Below are 18,801 nucleotides of genomic sequence, written 5' to 3'. Positions count from 1 at the left end.
TGGATCTGGATTGATCAAATGTTCATCTACTCCCATCCGGGAGAGGGCATCCGCCTTTCCGTTCTTACTACCTGGTCGATAAGTAATTATGAAGTCAAATTCTGCTAGGAACAGAGCCCAGCAAAGTTGTCTGGAAGACTGAGCTTTGGCTGTCTTTAGGTATTGTAGATTGCGGTGGTCAGTCATTACGGTGACTGTGTGTCTGGCTCCTAGAAGATAATGCCACCAGGCTTTAAAGGCCGATCTGATGGCCAAAAGTTCCTTGTCCGTAATTGAATAGTTGATCTCAGGAGGCGAAAACTTGCGGGACCAAAAGGCAACCGGATGTAGTTGGTTTGTGACCGAATCTCTTTGTGATAACACTGCTCCCATAGCAAGACTAGAAGCATCCGTTTCCATGATGTAAGGAAGTTCTGGGCGAGGATGTTTTAAAACAGGTTCAGAAATAAATTTAGCTTTTAAGTCTTGAAAAGCTTGTTCCGCTTCAGAAGACCACTCAAAACGTTTGTTCTTTTTCAACAGAGCGGTGATGGGCTGGACTATCCGGGAAAATTCAGGAATGAATCTGCGGTAAAAGTTAGCGAATCCTAACATGCTTTGAACTCCTTTTACAGAGGTTGGTGATGGCCACTTGATAATTGCATCAACCTTCTTTGAATCCATATGGACTCCGTTAGGTGACAATATGAATCCCAGGAACTCAACTTCTGTTGCGTTGAAGACGCATTTCTCAAGCTTAGCAAAAAGACTATGTTGACGCAATCTCTCGAGAACCTTTTTAACATGTCTCTGATGTTCTTCTTCCGATGATGAATAGACGAGGATGTCGTCAATGTAGACAACTACACACACGTCAATGAGTTCTCTAAGGACATCGTTCATAAAATATTGGAAAGCAGCAGGAGCATTACACAGTCCAAAGGGCATCACTTGATATTCGAATAGCCCGTACTTGGTGCGGAAGGCCGTTTTCCATTCATCGCCCTCTTTGATCCTTACCAAGTGGTAGGCTCCTCTGAGATCCAGCTTTGTGTATATACGGGCATCTTTGACTTGGTCCAGGAGTTCAGGGATCAAAGGTAACGGGTACCTGTTTTTAACAGTGATCTGATTCAGGGCGCGGTAATCTATGCAAGTCCTAAGGTCTCCTTCCTTTTTCGGAACGAAGAACAAAGCCGATGAAGCTGGAGATTTGGAAGGACGGATAAACCCGTTAGCTAGGTATTGGTCCAGGTACTGTCTGAGGTGAAGGTTCTCTGGCTCGGTGAGGGCATAGATCCTGCTGCAAGGAGGAGTTGTTCCAGGTATCAGATCTATTTGGCAGTCGTAAGACCTATGAGGGGGTAGGGTGTTAGCTTGATCCTTCTGGAAGACGTCTTGGAACTCCTGGTATTCGGGAGGTAATTTGAGAATCTCCTCAGAAGAGATCGCCGCCAGTGAAACATCAGGTCGAGGATAACAAGTGGTAGAACACTCTGGAAACTGAACCGTCTTAGCTCGCCAATCAATCTGAGGATTGTGCTTCTCCAACCAAGGGATTCCCAGAATGATCTGGAACTGAGGGGCCTTGATTACATCGAACACTATACTCTCCCGGTGTCCATTATGACTCAACAGCGTCACTTCTTGGGTGGCATGCGTTACTGGTCCGGAGGCTATCTCCGTGCCATCCACAGTAGTGATGACGTCTTTTACTGCCTTAGGGACAAGGGGTAGATTCATCCTTGACACCATTTCACGGTCCACATAGTTACCGATTGCTCCGCTGTCAATGTAAGCTTCAATTGCGTGCAAACGATCCGGACGTTCAGGACTAATGAGGACCATGGGTATCACGAAATGCGAGGTCACGGGAAAGATCTTAACGCTCGGCAAGAGGACCTCTACTCTTGTCAGGCGAGGTCGTTTCCCTGCTCAGAATTTGTGGTACAGGTATCCGCGGCTCCTACAGTCTTCTTAGCTGGTTTCACGGGACAGTCCCGAAGAAAGTGTCCTGAATTACCGTAATAGAGGCATAATTGCAGCTGCCTTCTTCTTTCCCGCTCTTTCTGGGTTAAAGGTCCTCTCATGCCCCCTATTTGCATGGGTTCCACAGTGTCAGCTCCCTTATTCGAGGTCTGTGGTTTGGAAAACACTCGGGTATCAAATCTGGAGCGATCTGCCTTCCTGTTCTGTAGTCTATGGTCTAGTTGGACAACTAAGTCAATATAGTCTGAACATTCTTGTGGAGGATTCACAACCTGCGCTAGCACATCCTTGAGCTCTCCACGCAGACCTCTGTAGAAAAGCGTTATTCTCTTGTCCTCGGGCCATTGTGTTTCCACTATGAGTCTATTGAAAGAGGCTATATAAGTCAAGAGGTCTTGGTTACCCTGTCGTAATGAGAGAAGTTCATTGTCCAAGGCCTGCCCTTGTGCATGTCTTGCGAACAGTTTCTCCATGCTGGCCTGGAAGGCTTGAAAATCGTGTAAAACCGGATCATCCTGGGTGACTAAAGGGATCGACCAATCTGCAGCGCTGCCACTGAGATAAGAAAGCACGAAAGCCACCTTGGCCTGGTCTGTTGGGAATGCAGCTGGTCGACATAAGAAGTGCAGGCGGCACTGGTTGATGAACACTGCAAATTTCTTTGGATCACCAGCAAAGCGTTCGGGCGGAGCCAAGGGCACATTACCGGGCAGATAGATTTGAACTGGATTTGAAGCTGAGGCAGAAGAATAACTTCCTCCTGGAACGGGCAAAGGTGTCTGTCCTGCCTGCGTTTGTAACAACTGCCTAGCAAGGTCCTCTGTTCGCTCCTTAGAAATTATCAGTTCTCTTCTTAGAGAGCTTGTTTCCTGGCGAGCTGCATGTACTTCTGCTCTTAATTCCCCAAGCAACTGGGCTAGTTGATCAGTATCTGAAGTTTCCATTGCGCCTGGGTAGGAGTTTAGTGGTCGGCTTCGCGTTCTGTAACGCTCACCTGATTCCCACGGAGGCGCGGGTCTTGGCAGGAAGGTGTCTGTAACACGAAACGTGATGTGCAGGATTCGGTTGGCTTCTGGGGTCGACCCTCTCCGCACTGTGTGTCGAACTCGAAGGGTGAGGTTTCTGCAGGTGAAATAATATGGGGATTAAAGGTCTGGGTTGTTGAATGTCCCTATCTCTCTCTCCTCCCAGCTTGTCTGTTGAACCCCCCTCCCAGGTCAACGTGCTCACCTTAGATAGGTGAATGCTGGGCTCTCCATCTGCGTCTAGTGCAGGGTGCCGTTGCCAGCTCCTTCACTGGTGAAACGTGGGCCTCTTGACTTCAGAGGATGGGTACCGTCGTTGACTGCACGACCGGTAAGTTTCTGGACACCTTTAGTCTTTATAGTCTTTTATGCGTGGCACTGAAGCGCCTGGAGTTGCGTAAGTATGGCCAGCGCTCTTACTGTCTCTTTCTTTGTCTTTGCAGGAGGCGATGCAGAATGAAGAAATCCGGAATTCGCCGCGTGCCGGTAAGTGTGACACTGCTGTTGTCTTTGCAGGTGAAGATGCGGCGTGAAGAATCCGGAATGCACTGCGTGCCAGTAAGTAGAATAATGCTGTTTATCTTTGCAGGTGCAGATGCAGCGTGAAGAATCTGGAGTGCACAGCGTGCCGGTAAGTATAATAATGCTGTTTATCTTTGCCGGCGAAGGTGCAGCGTGAGACACGGCCGCTGCCGATGGATCAGGTAAGCAAGCACTGCGTGTGAAAGTTCGTTCTGCTAACCTGTTGTTTCTGGTCTTTTGCAGGTGCTGATTTTGCTCGGGTACAGGAATAGTAAGTATAATTCTTGCAGGTTCAGGATCCAAAGAAGAAATGCTGGAACAGACTCGGTGAGCGTTCTGCTGCAGATGCAGAATAACGCGAAGCACGTTTAATCAATCGGGTGTGGTTTAAATAGCCTTGGAGTGATGAGGCATCTCCTTCCACGGCCCCGCCTAAAGAAAAGAGTTCCTGCTTCCAGAAGAGTTCCAGTGCTGTATCCAGGGAGTGGAGCTGCCCCACCCAGGTAAGAAAGTAGTCCCAGTTCACCGAGGACTTCTAAGAGTCTGGCAAGTAAGCAGCATGGTCTGCCGCAGGTAAGTCCACCCAAGCACCTTCACACCAATGATGAGCCCGGCGCTTCCAGTGCCGGGACCGATGCTTCTGATGAGCCTGGTGCCACCGGCGCCAGGACAAGGTCCAAAAGGTCACTGTGGGGACCGGCTGGTGCCTAGGATCAGGGTTAGGGGCCTGCTTCCAAGGACGTTGGGCTGATCCTGGCTCCTTGGAAGCAGTGATCATGACAGTCAGGATGTGATTACAGGGTTCTGCCTTCCCTACGTTTTCAGCACGGGACAAGGTGGGTTTCCTGAGCACAGTAGACACTCAAGCTTTCACAGCACGAGCCAATAGTTCAGTATCAGCTGTCAAGTTCTTTGATGGCTTAAACATCTCTTTCCAATAAAAAGACTCTTACCCTCCAGGGCCTGATAGTTTCAACAAACAAACACAAATGTTCTGTTTCACGATTGCTTTTGGGTGGTGGCTTCATCCCTGGGACTGCCTCTTCTGGGCGCAGACCCCTCACAGTCTTTCTGAACAAATCAAATAAACAGCTCCTTTTTCAAATACCTCTGGGTGATAATTTCTCACCCCTGGATCTCTCTCGGTCGGTCTCAGACCCCAAGTCCTCAACAAATCAAATGAGTTCCATTTCCAATTAACTTTGGGTGATACTTTTTTCACCCCTGTATCTCCCTCTGCCGGGCTCTGACCCCAAATGACAAGCTGGATAGGACATTCCTCTTTGCCTTAAAATGTCTCTTGGTTTCTCCTTCGGTCGGGTTCGGACACCAAATGACAAGCGGGACAGTGCACTTCTCCTTGTCTTTTAATAGCTCTCGGTTTCACAAATCTCAACTCTTCAGGGTTCACCACTGCTTGTCGTCCTCCCTCCTCTGGTCTCACTCTGGTCCCCTCCTGGCTTATCATCCTCCCTCTTTCGGGTTCACTACAGCCTCCTTTTCTACAACGGTTCAATGCAGATGTCCCTCTGTAGATTAACTCCTGTCAGCACACCGTTCTTGCACTTTTCATGGGGGATTCTCTTCCCTTTGTTTCCTATTCATCTGCCGGTCAAAGATTTTTGACTGCACTGAGGATTTGACCCCTTTTACACCTTTCGTCTTTTCCTAAGGCCTTATGGTTACTGAGGTTCATTTACAGGGTAATCACCTAGTGTTTCTGAAGTGAACAGCCACGTGGTGTTTCATGCTGCTCTGCTGGTTTTCCCTTTTGTTCATATCAATAGTTCTTTTCTCATTCAAAGTTCAATTAGCCTTTTGCTACCTTCGTTCAACACAGTTCGGTTTCAATATCGGTCTCCCCTTGACTCACTGATTGTGATGAACGACTTTGCTTTCTTGTCTGTAGAGTCAAGGCTGGTACCATGGGGTCATGCATCTCTCCCTAGCTTGGCTGTCAGCAGAAGAGACGCCCGGGTACCGTTGACATCTTGTGCAACACATGCGGGCTATTGTTCCTGGCCTTACGATTCATTCTCTTGAAGCTTTACAGGTCTCTATCGATAAGGCCAAGGTCCCATCTCCCACTAGTCTCCTCTCGACTCTCGCTGTCTTTCGTCTTCTCTTGAACTGCTGGACGGAACTGGCTCTCACGTCATGCTGTCTGCCTTGGTCGTACTGTGCTGTTGCGCCCCACCCTTTATCCCTCTGGGGAATGGAAAGGGCAATCAGGTGTGTGTGATTATGGTCAATTGCCTGACTTTGCCTGACCCTTGTATTGGGATATGTCAGGTAAACAGCTCTGGTGTTAGTCCGTCGTCTTTCGTGCTGTGCAAAAGTGTTGATGCCAGAAAAGCGGGAAGGAGGGTTTAGAGGTTGAATGACCTGTATAGTAATATAGGGAAAAGAGTTTGACAGAAGGGGAATACTGTGTTTCACCTGTTGGTATTCCCATTCCACTCCCCGATGACCCCCCATCCAGTGATCCTCCAGCTCTAGTTCAGCCCCAGGAACTGGATCCAATAGCAATGACCATGTCCTGGCCACCTGGATGACAGATCCCAGGGACTAGATTGAGAGACACCTTCAGGTTTCCCAAAGTAGCAACAACATTTGCTTCTTTCCAGCTGTCATTCCTTCATATTCCATTGCCCCCAGATAGTTTCCCCAATATTGCTTCCATTCACTCCAGGGTAGGCACTCCGGGGTTAGACAAAAACCTCTGAGGAGGATGCACCACGATAGACATCTAGCCTATCGTTCTCTTTATCTGTCGCTCTTATAATCACCAGTGCCACAGGCTTGAACTTCTATATGAATTGCTGCACTGCAAATTGTTAAACTACTGCAACGAACAAGATGCACACTCCACTGATCTAATTCCGAAGTGAAAACACTGCGTTGAAGAAGATGCGCACCTCTCCCAACCACTCAGACCTATGCCGTAACTTTGTTTACACTGGTCACTGTTAGCAAAAAAGATTGCTGCCATGTCCAAGGGTTATTTTTTCTAATACCCTGGCCGTTCAGTCCACGCAGCTCCTACTTCAATCTCAAGCAGGGAGCACAAGCGCAAATCCACCTTCCCTCAAACCAGTACCTTGCTGTGTGGTTGAACCGGCACCAAACTCTTTTTTGCCAGAACGAGGTACAACCACTGCTGCACCCAAGGCCACTTTACCACCCCAATCGACTTTGCTCCAGTCGTCAGATCTCCGCTTTCAGGTCTGCTTCATCTACAAGTCACTCATCAGCAAAATTAGATGACTGGGATGAAGACCAAATGCAGATAAGTGTAGGGAAGCCCCTCAACACTCAAACTAGAAAAAATGCAACCTGCTAGGGAAAAAGCCCAGCACACCTCTTGCAAGGAGAACACAATTTGCTTCCATAAAAATAAAGATGCACCAGCAGAGAGCTCTGCTGCCACGGAACATTCTGGCAAAATCAGCATAAGCATCACATTAAAAAGGCACACAGCATCATCAGTGACGTAAGTTACATAATTTACAAATTCAAATGGCTAGTTGGTGAGTCCCCATACTTAGGCTACCTTCGCCATAAGAAATGGCAGGCTTTTGGTCCCAGCTGCTTCTGTCCATCTTCTCCCATGTGGGCTTCTTGTCGCACATCATCAGGCATATAGCTATGTTAATTGCTCATTATATGAAGAAAAACCATGCATTCTCTATCTCTAACCTAATGTGCACCTGATACTGCAGACAAGAGCTAAGAGGATACTTCAAGGTCACTGTAAACCACAAACCCTAGCTCGACTCCAGATGCATCAGCGCCCTTCCAAAGCCCCCCACCATCATTTTAGGTGTGTTATTTTACCCCTCCCAGGACCTTGCAGCACAAATCACATGACCTAATGGTGTGGGCAGCCTGTCCCTGTTTTTGGATCTTTTTGGATCGATCAGGAGTCTAACAGCTTTATTGTCGGTGGTCTGGGACTGGCTGGTACCTTGGAATGCTGGGGTCTTGGGATGGGGCATTTGGGCACTATTACTTATAGCTGGGAAGGTCAGAGGGCGGTGCCCTCCTTCTCATGGGATCGCTCTTTGCAGGCAGCTCTCAACTCCCTTGTGGACTTTCAGGGTGCATTCCTCATGGGTTACGAATGCTGGCAACATGAGACAATGGGCCTCTTTACGACCCAGGCAGTAAGGGGTTAATGGTGCCATAAAAGGTGGCGGCGCCGTTAACCCCTTGCTGCCTTATTATGAGATCCCTTGCGGGTCCCTACCTTAACGGCTGGTTTTACCAGCGGTTAAGGATTGGACCCGCAAAGGGACCATGGAGGTAATTACGGTACTGCAATTTGTGGTACCGTAACTACCGCCTTCCCCATTTCGTTTGAGCCCTATGGGGGCAAAAATGGGAATGGGGAAGGGCCAATGGTGAATGGGGAATTACCGCCCCGCCAACCTTGGAATGGGGCGGTAATTCCGCCATTCACCAGGGCGGAATCGGTAAAATACCGGCGGCAACCATGGCACTACTCGCGCTATGGTTACCGCACAGGTCGTAATGAGGCCCAATGAAAGGTCTATGAATCTCTCCAGCTCTGGCCTTTCTCACCGGTGCCCATGATGCAACCTATTCCTGCATGCATACGCTTGTTTCCATGTTTGTGGCCTGGGCCTGCAGTCCTGGCTGCAGTGCAGAGTTAGGCCTTGATTTCAATATGGCTGCTATTATCTAAGATGGCGTTTTATTCACAGTGCACTCTAAGCCCAAAGCATGTAGTAACCTCCCCACACTGCGTCCCTATTAATTATAATTATAATTGGTTATTTATAAAGCGCTTAATACCCAGAGGTTTCTAAGCGCGGACAAGGGGATCAAACCTGCGTTGCTCCGCATCAGTCTTGCTTCCAAGGTGAGCGCATTGCCCCAGAGCTATCTTCCCGAGACATTGAAACCCCCCCACCCTCCGGCCTGTACCCTCCTGAAGCCCCTACAACATACTGCTATGCCCGAATCGACTGCTCGACACTGAGACCCAATCTGAATCACTGGTGAGTCACACACCTATTCTGGTCAGGGTTTACAACCATGTCTTGGCCCAGCTAGCCCTTGAGCAGCCACCTCATCGACCTGCACATCGATGTCCCCAAAGTCACCACTTCGACAATCGTTGCCCACCAACTAGAACCGCTGGAGCTTAACTCATAGACACCTCTTAATAGCTAAAGCCCGACTCGGCCTGGCTCAACTGTGAAGCAATCATGGGACCGCTCTGACCTGCGTCATTCAGAGCACCCTTTCCACTGCACAGAGCGACCACATTCGCCCCTACCCGGCGCCCACCAAGAATTGAATCCAGGTACGGTTGACCCTGAACTGCCCCCTCGGTCCACTTGGGCTCTAGAGAGAGTCTGGTTAGGTCACAATTGCACCTGTTTTCAAAATCAACATATCCTTTTTGTGGCAAGAAATTCTCCTACCACCTCGGCAACCACGCTCAGAGTGTTAGTTTCTTTTTAAATCTACACTGATCTTCCTTCGAGTGGGATTTTGTACAGTATTTTGTATTTGTTCTATTACAATTTATTTTTTATTAAAGTATATTTATTTTCCTAGACCCTTTATTGGACATTACCTTTATTTTGGACTGTGATCTTGTGTTTGGGTCACTTCTGGTTCATCTTCACACACCTCTTAAGAGCACAGCCTTCCCTCGGCCCACGTTACCCAAAAAGTTGAAGGAGATACATCTCTAAACTGTCCCTTTTTACCTTTCTGATAGATGCCAGTTTGAATTGTTTGGCTCTGCTAAGCAGAGACTCTGGAATGGATGAAGAAACTGCATTTTCTGACATAATTAATGATTTAGCAGTTTTCAAATCTAGATTGAAATGTATAGTTTAATCTTGGCAGTGTTTCAGGCATATCGACCAAGGGCAGTAGAAAGCATATACTCACTGGGTGCTTCTCATTTCATTCTTTCTATGATTACTTGAATTTGCCTGCTGCCTGGGCATGAACTGAAATGCTAAGTGAATTTTGATGTTTGTTATATGCCTTTTTGTTTTCTATGCTGCGTCATGTAATGTTTTCCAGGGGCATGTACTTTGAACACACTCATACAGAAAACTAATAGTCATATTAAACTGTTAGGCTATCATATTATTAAAGAAATACTTGGTTAAAAATAAAGTGCTTTATTTTCTTTCAAAATTAATATATTATTAGAAAAACAAAGTGAAAATGTTTCAATATAGCACCCTTTTGAGGAAACAGGTCACAGAGATGTGTAATGCTTATATGTTATTAGAAACTAGATCATCCGTTTGAAGCCTAGATAATGAAGTTTATGTTGAATTTGAGTCAGAGTATGTAATCCCTTCATTTTTCAGATTGGGAGGGTGCATGGGATTTGGGGGATGTGGTGGCATGGGGTTCTTCGGGGGTGGGAGGAGGGCATGGGTTTCAGGGAGGCCCATGCTGTCCATGCCCCAGGCCCCAGAAAATGTTAAGATAGCCCTGATCTCCCTCGTCACAGCAGTGATACCTAGAGAACCAAGCGTCAATAATTCATCTGGAGTGATTGCCCTCGTCACAGTGGTGACACGAGAAACCATAAAAATCAAGAGTGCCTCTGGAGTGAACTCCCTCATTCATTTGGAAACCCAACCTGTAAAAGATACCAAAAGGAACAAGAACTGTCAGGGAGTAATCTCCCCAATTGTCCAGATATACAAAGTCCCTACAAAGTACCAGCCATAAGAAGAAGAGTTAATAAAGTCTTAACTCTGTTGTTCGCAAATCCTTTAGACATAGTAAACAGACTTCTAAAGACTTGTATTAAGTAGTATGAAGATACAGTTTTCAAACCTCTTCAAGATAGACCAGTAGAAGGGTATTTGGTCAATCAGACCCTGATTCAAGAGACTGCTGTTGAGTCAGCCTAAGACTGGATTGTTTCACCATGAGAATTGAGCCATTCTCCTGGTGAATTGGATAATAAGTTAATTGAACCCTTTTCTACTTGGTTTATTTTTTAGTGGTAGAGATAGAGTAGTTGGTTTGGACAGAGGATGGTATATTTGTTTTTGACTTACATCCTTATGAGCACCTGAGTTATTCTAAGATGAGAAAGAGGGAGAGAAGAGGTTTTTCTTAAATAAAAATCTATAGCCAAAATGATACCACCCTGTCACCCTCCTTACTCTGTCATGCCACATATGGTGTCAGTAGTGGGATCGCTGTCCATCTGAAACAAAGTGGACCCTATGACCAGTTACCTCCAACAGGAACCCTGGGGATAAAACCGAGCTTAACAAGGTCTTCAATCGCATCTCCCCCAAGGACTCCATTGCCCAGTGATTCAGATAATGGGGAAAGCCTGGAGGAATCCCTTAAAGACCGATTAGAAACAATCAGGAGGAATCCCAAAGAGACTTTACTGGAACACTTGGTGAATCACCAAATACAGGAAGATCAAAGGTTTCATGCGGGGCTGGAAAGAATAGTATCCATTCAACATCACCCAATTCTCCCCCATAGCATCCTCCAGCCTTATCAGGAGAGGGAAGACCTGGAAAAAACTATTAAGAATTTTGAAAAGCTTGCCCAACAGTTTGGATGGAGTGAAGAAATAAAGACCTGTTATCTCGCCCCTTACTAAGAGGTGAATTACAAGCCTCCTATCAAACCCTAAATCCATTGGGTACCACTTCCTTTGATGAGAACAAGCAAGGGTTGTTAAAAATAGTAGGACAAACTGAGAACTTGTATCGCCCGAAGTTCTGGGAAATCTGCTTGGGCTTTACTGAAACCCCATTAGAACAGAATACAGACAGAATACATTATCCCAATGGTTGTGACAGAAAACTTTGCCAGAGACAATGGTGGTCCTGACTCTCGAACAGTTGACTAATAGTCTTCCCTGATGTTTACAAATAGTGGTTCTACAGCTAAGTAATCCAATGCTTAACACTGATATAGAAACTCACAGGCTCATGCTAAACAGATAACAGCCCTACATAGAGGGGAGTAGGGCTGGAGAGAAATAAAAACGAGCCCCAGGAACATTTTACCAGAAGAAACAGTTAAGGTTAATAAACCAGGGTTTAGGGAAGAGAGGCAAAGTGAAGAAAGGAAACATCCCTATTTTAGAGCAAATATAGTGATAAAACCCAAAGAGGTATGGTTCACTCACATTCCTATCATATCTTATTTTGTATGCAGGGAAAAAGGACACCTAGCAAGACACTGCCATCAAAATCAGTGGGAGGAACCTATGGAAATAGTGTGGATGGCAGCCGATACATGGGAAGAACCAGACTACCAAGGAGAAGAAGAAATAGAAACCACAAACAGTTATTTTTGTGTTCTAGCCCCCTTTAAACTCATGAACAAATAGAGATTGATGTGGTTCGAGCTTCGGTATTAGTAGACTCGGGAAGTAAACAGACGGCTAGAAGATTTAACCTTTTACACCCCTGAGGACTTACAAATGGGGAAGCCAGTAAGAATCATGTGTGTGCATGGGGATTAAGAGATATACCCTAGAGCCCCAGTTATCATTAATAATCAGGGTGTAAAAATAGTAATGAATTCTACTGTGGTGCCTGGACCTTGGGAGGAAGGTATAATTGCCACCGATTTCTCTTACTTTCATGATTTAATTGGTAAGCGCAACAAAACTCCATTTAAATATTCTCCCTTAAACAGCTGGGAAGAAGAGGGGTTCACTGTGGACACACCTGTTTGAGAGAGGGAAAAAATCCCAGGAAATGTTCATAATTAAAATCAAGTTGATGAAGTCCCAGCATTAACCTTAGATGGGAAAGCCAAAACCGTTATGGGAAGGTATGTGACAATTCACAGGTTCTCATCACTTCTCCCAGGAAGGGAGCTCTTCCCTTTGAGGCTAGGGAGGTGAGGCAACTATCCAATAGTCCTCCTATGAGTGGTAAAAGCAGAAGGCCCTCATCGGAAGAGACTCCCCTCATGGGGATAAGGACACCCGTCCTGTGAAAGACCTCCATTAACCCTTTTCCCAGAAGCCATGGCCCCATTGACTCCTTCTCCCTCCCACAATTAAACTACTACTGTGTGTTATTGTGAAATCTCTACTATCACATCTGTAAGACCAAATAAGATTGAGACGAAGAAGAACCAAAGATATATACAGAACAACAGTAAAAGGAATTACCAAATAACTGTGACAAGGTGGCCACCAGGAGGCATGAAGATAACTTCAAGGGCATTGACACCAAACACAGACGTTACACTGGGGCGTGCCCAGCAATCTAAAGTAAAAACCAAAGAAGGACTTGTTGTGTTCAGGTGCAGGAAGAGCAACAAGGGAAGCTAGCGTCTGTTCTGCAGAGTCCAAAGCATCGAGAGATAGTTGGTCTCTGAAGAAGAAGCCGAAAGGAACTACGTGAGCCACAGTAAACCCGACTCACTGCAGAAGCAGGAAGAATCCAGCGTTGGCGTGGACTCTCCGAGGTAGACCGTGGGGTCCATAAAACACATTGAGACCACTGCAGCAAAGGCGCAGTGGAACCACACTGACCAAAAACCCCAGGAAGAACCAGTAGCACTCGCCAGTGAAAATACAGGTAATGGGAGTCTCAAAATTTAGGTTTCAGTTATAATTATAACAGTTCCCCTCCTTTTCCCCCCTTCTGATTGCGATGGATCATTCACCTGTTGTTACATCAAGAGGCGGACGCATTAGGTTTCATTTTGCCTCCCCTTCAGTCTGGGATTACTATGCACGCTAGAACCTTGGGCACACCATCGGGGCAACACCTCAGGGGTTCCTCAAGACCCTCACTCAGACCGTCCATATTTTTAAAAAAAAGAGTAGCCACTGTCCTTCAATGTTCGACCTGGATTCGTTCATGAGATAAGTCAGCAACTTTATGTCGTAGATTGCTCTAACATTAGTAACGCAATCTTTCCCCCAGGTATTCGTGGAGTTTTCCATCTCTGGGCCAGGCAGCACCTAGCCGCTACCAACATGACCTGAAACATATGATTGTGTGTCTCACCATGGTCTCACTCCACCTCAACCCCAAAAAGTAGAAGCCACAGAGACAAAGTCCTCCCTATCCCGTCCACCCGCTTTATCCAGGACAGTGCCTCCTCCCAGTACATCTGGGCCATCGGACATTTCCACCACATATGCTCATAGTCTCCCTTTTCAACATGACACTTCCAGCAGTGTGGATCGTACCCCTCCCTTATCCGGGCTATCCTCTCGGGGGGATAATTCCATTTGTGCAGCAATTTCAGGGCCTGATGGCGGTACTGGAGTGAGGCAGTCGAGCGGTTAGCCTGTCTGCACATGATGGTCCAACTTTTGTCATCAATATCATCCCCTAGATCCTCCCCCATCTCATCTGGCCGGTCGAAGGATCCCTTGGGCCGCCAGGAGGAATAGCTTGTAAAGTCTAGCTTTTACACCCTTGGAGCCCCTATGTGTCCTAAGCCTTTTAATTTCCCCCTCCACCTCTTCTTCCGATATCTCACCCTGCAGTGCCTCTCGTTCTGAATCTTTGAGTTTGGGAAGGGGATGGGCCTTCAGGTGATTGTGGATATCTTCTATCGACTCGCCCTCTTGCTTGGTATAGAGTTCCATATGAAAGTCCGCAAAGCGTTCCGCTACACTCTCTCCCTCCTTACAGAGCCTCCCTTCTTCATCCCGAATCTCTCCCATCCGCCTCTCCACCCTACTGCCTCTAGTTCTATGAGCCAACACGGTCCCCACTTTATCCCCCATTTGTCATAACTTTGTTGCTTGTATCTAATTTTTTTAAGTACTTTCTCAATAAGGAATGTGTGCAGAGCTTGCCTCTTCTCCTGCATGTCCCCAAGGAGAGCCTCTCGATTCTCATCTTTGCGGGTGAGCCCTGCCCTCAGAGCCCACCCCAAGTGGGATCCAGGCATCCCTCGGCCTGTTCCCCTGAGCGTGCCAGATGGCCACTGACCAGGTCATCCGTGACTCTTTGGATGTCCTCCTCGGCGACAAGGTGATGCCTCTCCCTTTGCCACTCAAAAGCCAGGTAAAATGGGTGTTCCCAGAGATATCTGACCCCATTCGCTTGTAGCCATTTGTTAAGGGCACCACATATTTTCCTCATCAATAGCGTGAGGAACGAGAGATCCTGAAAAATGGCCACTCTGGAGTCACCATATTGTATATCTCAGAGATTATTTGCCTTCTCCAGGATCCTGGCTTTAGCTCTGTAATAGTGTAGCTGGGCCAGCACAGAGCGAGGGATCCTCCCACCTCCCCCCACCCGGTGGACTCTGTCTATCACGACCCCTTCTCCAGTGTCTGCTCCCAGGATGATCCTGATTATGTCCTGTACCTTGCCCTACCGGCCTGACGGAGTCTCGCCCTCTGCTTCCACCAGGCCGAAGAAGCGCAGATTGGTCCTCCTTTTGCGATTTTCCATGTCATCCACTTTGAGTCGGAGCTCCTCCTTGCAGCGCTGTATCTCCACAAATCTCGCTTTCATCTGTGTCTCCAGGAGGTCAGTGGCCACTTGATTATTCTCTAATCCGTCAATCCGGTCCTCCAGTGCAGACACTTTACTCGTAAGGTCAGCCAGTTTCACCCCCACATCTGTTCTCATCCCTTGTATCTCATCTGGGATCATCTGGATATTATTTTTCATGGTGCCTGTTGGGTGTTCTGACCCACGTTTGGACTATTATGCTACAACATTTGGTGCTGTGGGCTTAGGAAATCCAAGATGGCCGAAAAAGCCCACATGTGCGCCAGAATCTATGAAAACCACGCAGTTTGTGCGCACACCAAAATGGTCGCCTGACTTGCCACCCCCCGGTGCGGGTGTGCTGGGTCAGAAGAGCCATGAGTGAAATGGGGTGCCAAAGAGAAAAACAGCAGTGCCTGTTCGCTAGAAAGCACTTTAAAAATCACCCTTTGTTTCTCTGAAGGCAAGCTCAGAATGCCCATTTCAAACATTGCAGAATATCCAACAATCTCACTGAACACCAGCAGACATTTGACAGAATAAAGTCTTGTGGGCATACAAAATCTGGAAAGAGGATGAGCCTAAAATAATGTTCATAGCAAAACTGGCTGAGCTGTGGATTTCAGCAGTTTAAGTAAATTTGGAGTGAAAGACACTAAAAATCTAAATGTTTAAAAGAAATGAGTGACCTACTTTTGAGTGTCACATAGGTTTCAATTGTATAAATGTCATAGTTTTAAACCTTGAATCAGCATTCTAGCTGCATGTGTAAAAATTGTTAGTTTATTTGAATGCAGAAAACTGGGTAACTAGAAGTGACATTTGTTGGGGCCTGGCTTAAGGAACTGAATTCTGCCTGACATCTACCCCCACAGGAGTTAAAACCTGCTCAGCCACTCTTCCCCTTGCCAAAAGGAGTTGTCACCTCTCTGATTAGATTAGGGGTGGAGCAGCTACAGGGAGTTGAACAAAGGCCTGTCCTGGGCCCAGGCAGAAGGTTTATTAGGGTAGTCGTAAATGGCTTCCTTTTGAACAATGGGCCTTCCAGGGCCTAGGCAGATGGTTTATTAGGGGGACCATAAAATAGCTTTGAAGTGGGAAAATGGAAGACAAGACTCCCACCAATCCCCTCACGCCTCTGGCCTAGAGGATCACGGCCCAGGCACCCACCACGAGAGGAGTTTGCCCATCTACCAGACGATCAAATACCCTGGTACAAGAACATACGGATGTGCCCACCAGCCTGTCCTGCCCATGCCAACACCTGTGGCATTGATGAACTCGACTGAACTATGCAGCAGTAAATGAACACATCGTTAGAGATGCCATGACGACTTAGCCACAGGTTAGCATACCTATGCGAACATGCACACTGGACACTCCCACACCAATCCACACGAAGAACATATTCAGTGCTACGACATAGATGACGGACACACTCACTGACGCGCACCTTTATTATTTTTCACATAGGCTTTTCAAAATGCTGAAGCGCAAGAAGCATAATGAACTCATCTATAACGCTTGCTTGCGCTTCTCCTAAACCCATACATTGCAATGAGAAATATAACAAAGACACGACACTGGGGATAAAACAATATGGTACCATAACCTAAAGCGCGGGGTATCAAACATCTCCACCTATGCACCAGGCCCAAGTAGGCCGTAAGCAACAGTTTCCATGAACATTGAATAAGCAAGAGTACAGTTGCTGACCCTGCAGAATGAGCCCGGCGATGACTGACAGTCAAGGGCGCAATGTTGCAATCTCGTATGCCGTGAGCCGACGCCAAGGTCACACCTGCAATTAAAACCAGGCGCATGGTGGAAAAATACAATATTCATTGTGCAGAATTCTGCCTCAACCACGGTCCCACCCCACGTGATCAAGCCAAATCTGACAGGGTGCCAGGCCCAGGAGAAGGGAGGCACCGAAACCCCCGTTTCAAGACACCGGCAGATACAATGAAATGATCCAATGGACATCTGCAGCGGTGGGAGTAGTCGGCCTTCAGGCATACCAATAAATCTTCACGTTGTCTGCACATAATTATAGTGAAACATTGTTGTAAATGACAGGTGCACCGCGAGCTGGGAACAACGATGGTCCCAGACTGGGGGGCTCGTGCGTGGACCAATCAGAACATGAGGTTCTTATCACTGACGCCATTAGCATTGACCAATCCCCAGGGATCCTCATGTAACAATTTTCGTGTATCAATTTGAAGGGACAACCCAATAGTACCACCTGACTAACCATTAGCCACTAACAATGCTCTCTATATGTATGCTATACTAACCCTACCACTCGAGGAGCCAATCCAAAGTAGCGATAGGTTTTTTGCTAATTTTCCCAGGCGACGCAAGTAGCGCGTCATACTGAGGTAAAAAGGGCCTGCGAGCCCCACGAATTTGAAGTGTGTGTCAGGACGGACGCGTACGCTCCTTGACCCATCCCTGCCGTTTTGTCTAATAAACAGCAGAATCACCTTGCTTCTTGCGTGTGTCTCATACTCAATTTTTGGGATATACGGGAGGAGTTGGGGCCTCCCTGCCCGGAGGTCCGCGGACGGACCAGCCGACCCCGGCAGAATTTGCCCCCGACAAGTTGGAGGCACTGCTGAGATCTGTTTGAGGTCTGCTTTTATTTTACTTTTTCCGAGTACTCCTGTTGCGAGGAGGCCCGGCGGCGTGGCCCCCTCTGCCGCTGCCCCCTTTTGAGGACTACAGGACCATCGCGGAACTGCGAGAAGACCGGACAGCGCAATCCGAATATTGGCCTTCGGGAGCCGGTTGAGAAGTATCCCGCCCGCGGTTGGCGAGTGTCCGGATGTGGTCCAGACGAGGGGAGGTGGCGAGCCGCTTGGAGGGGTGCACGCAGTCGGGCGGCCCCGCATCGAGAGAACTTGGTGAGTATACCACACACAACAAGCAATGTGAAATTGTGAGGGAGGGGGGAGGAATTGAATACGGGAGGTGGGAGGTGTTGCACAGGTGCGCGGCGAAGGTTTTGATAACTCAGTGTTGACGGTACAACGAATGGTAGCTGGACACATGCGAGAGCAGTCCACTACATTACGGAAGAAAAGGGGCAGAGCACGAAAACATCACGTGCGGCTGCTCGTAGACACTGATTGGCCTAGGTCGCGACCGCGTGTAAGGGTGTGTGTGGGTGCGGTTTCCTACGATTTGGTGATTATTGATCAATGAGTAGATGAGGATCCCTATTGGTCGAGCAGGAAACTCGATAGATAGATGACGTTTCCCTGTAGGTGGTAGCTAGCTGGTTGCCTAATACGGAAGATAGTTGGCTGGTTAAGCCCTCCTGTCGAGGGGCGTATCACACGCGAGGCGACGCAGTGTGCGCAGTCCGATTATATTGTTGATTACCTTGTTCCAGACGTGACAGGAAGACAGCTGTGGGGTTAACGGGGGTAGATTGAAAGCATATTTTCAACTTTTAAAAACATATGAGGAACTTATCGGTAGTTTGAAGAGATCGGTGACGTCACCAGTAGGGTTTTTTTTTTTTTTTTTTATATATATAGGTATATTTTATGAGAGTGGTGGAGAAGAGAATTATGGTGTGGAAACGGAGATAAAATGGTAACGAGTTGATCGAGGGGAAGGTGAAAAAGGGGGCGTGGCTACGCACGGAGAACGCCGGCACAGCAAGCGAAGAAAGGGGAGGAGGAGTAAGGGAAAGCGGGACGGCTGTATAAGAACGTCACAAAAGGGCACAGAGCCGCAGGGGGCTACGTGCGCTTCGGCCGCAGGGGGCCGTAAAGGTGTTCGGTAAAGAAAAAAAAAAAAGGAAA

This window comes from Ambystoma mexicanum, chromosome 3q, assembly GCF_040938575.1.
Source record: "Ambystoma mexicanum isolate Mex_15411 chromosome 3q, UKY_AmexF1_1, whole genome shotgun sequence".
NCBI classification, from domain to species: Eukaryota; Metazoa; Chordata; class Amphibia; order Caudata; family Ambystomatidae; genus Ambystoma; species Ambystoma mexicanum.
The sequence above is the reverse complement of the archived record's forward strand: the minus strand, read 5'-3'. Positions refer to the sequence as shown.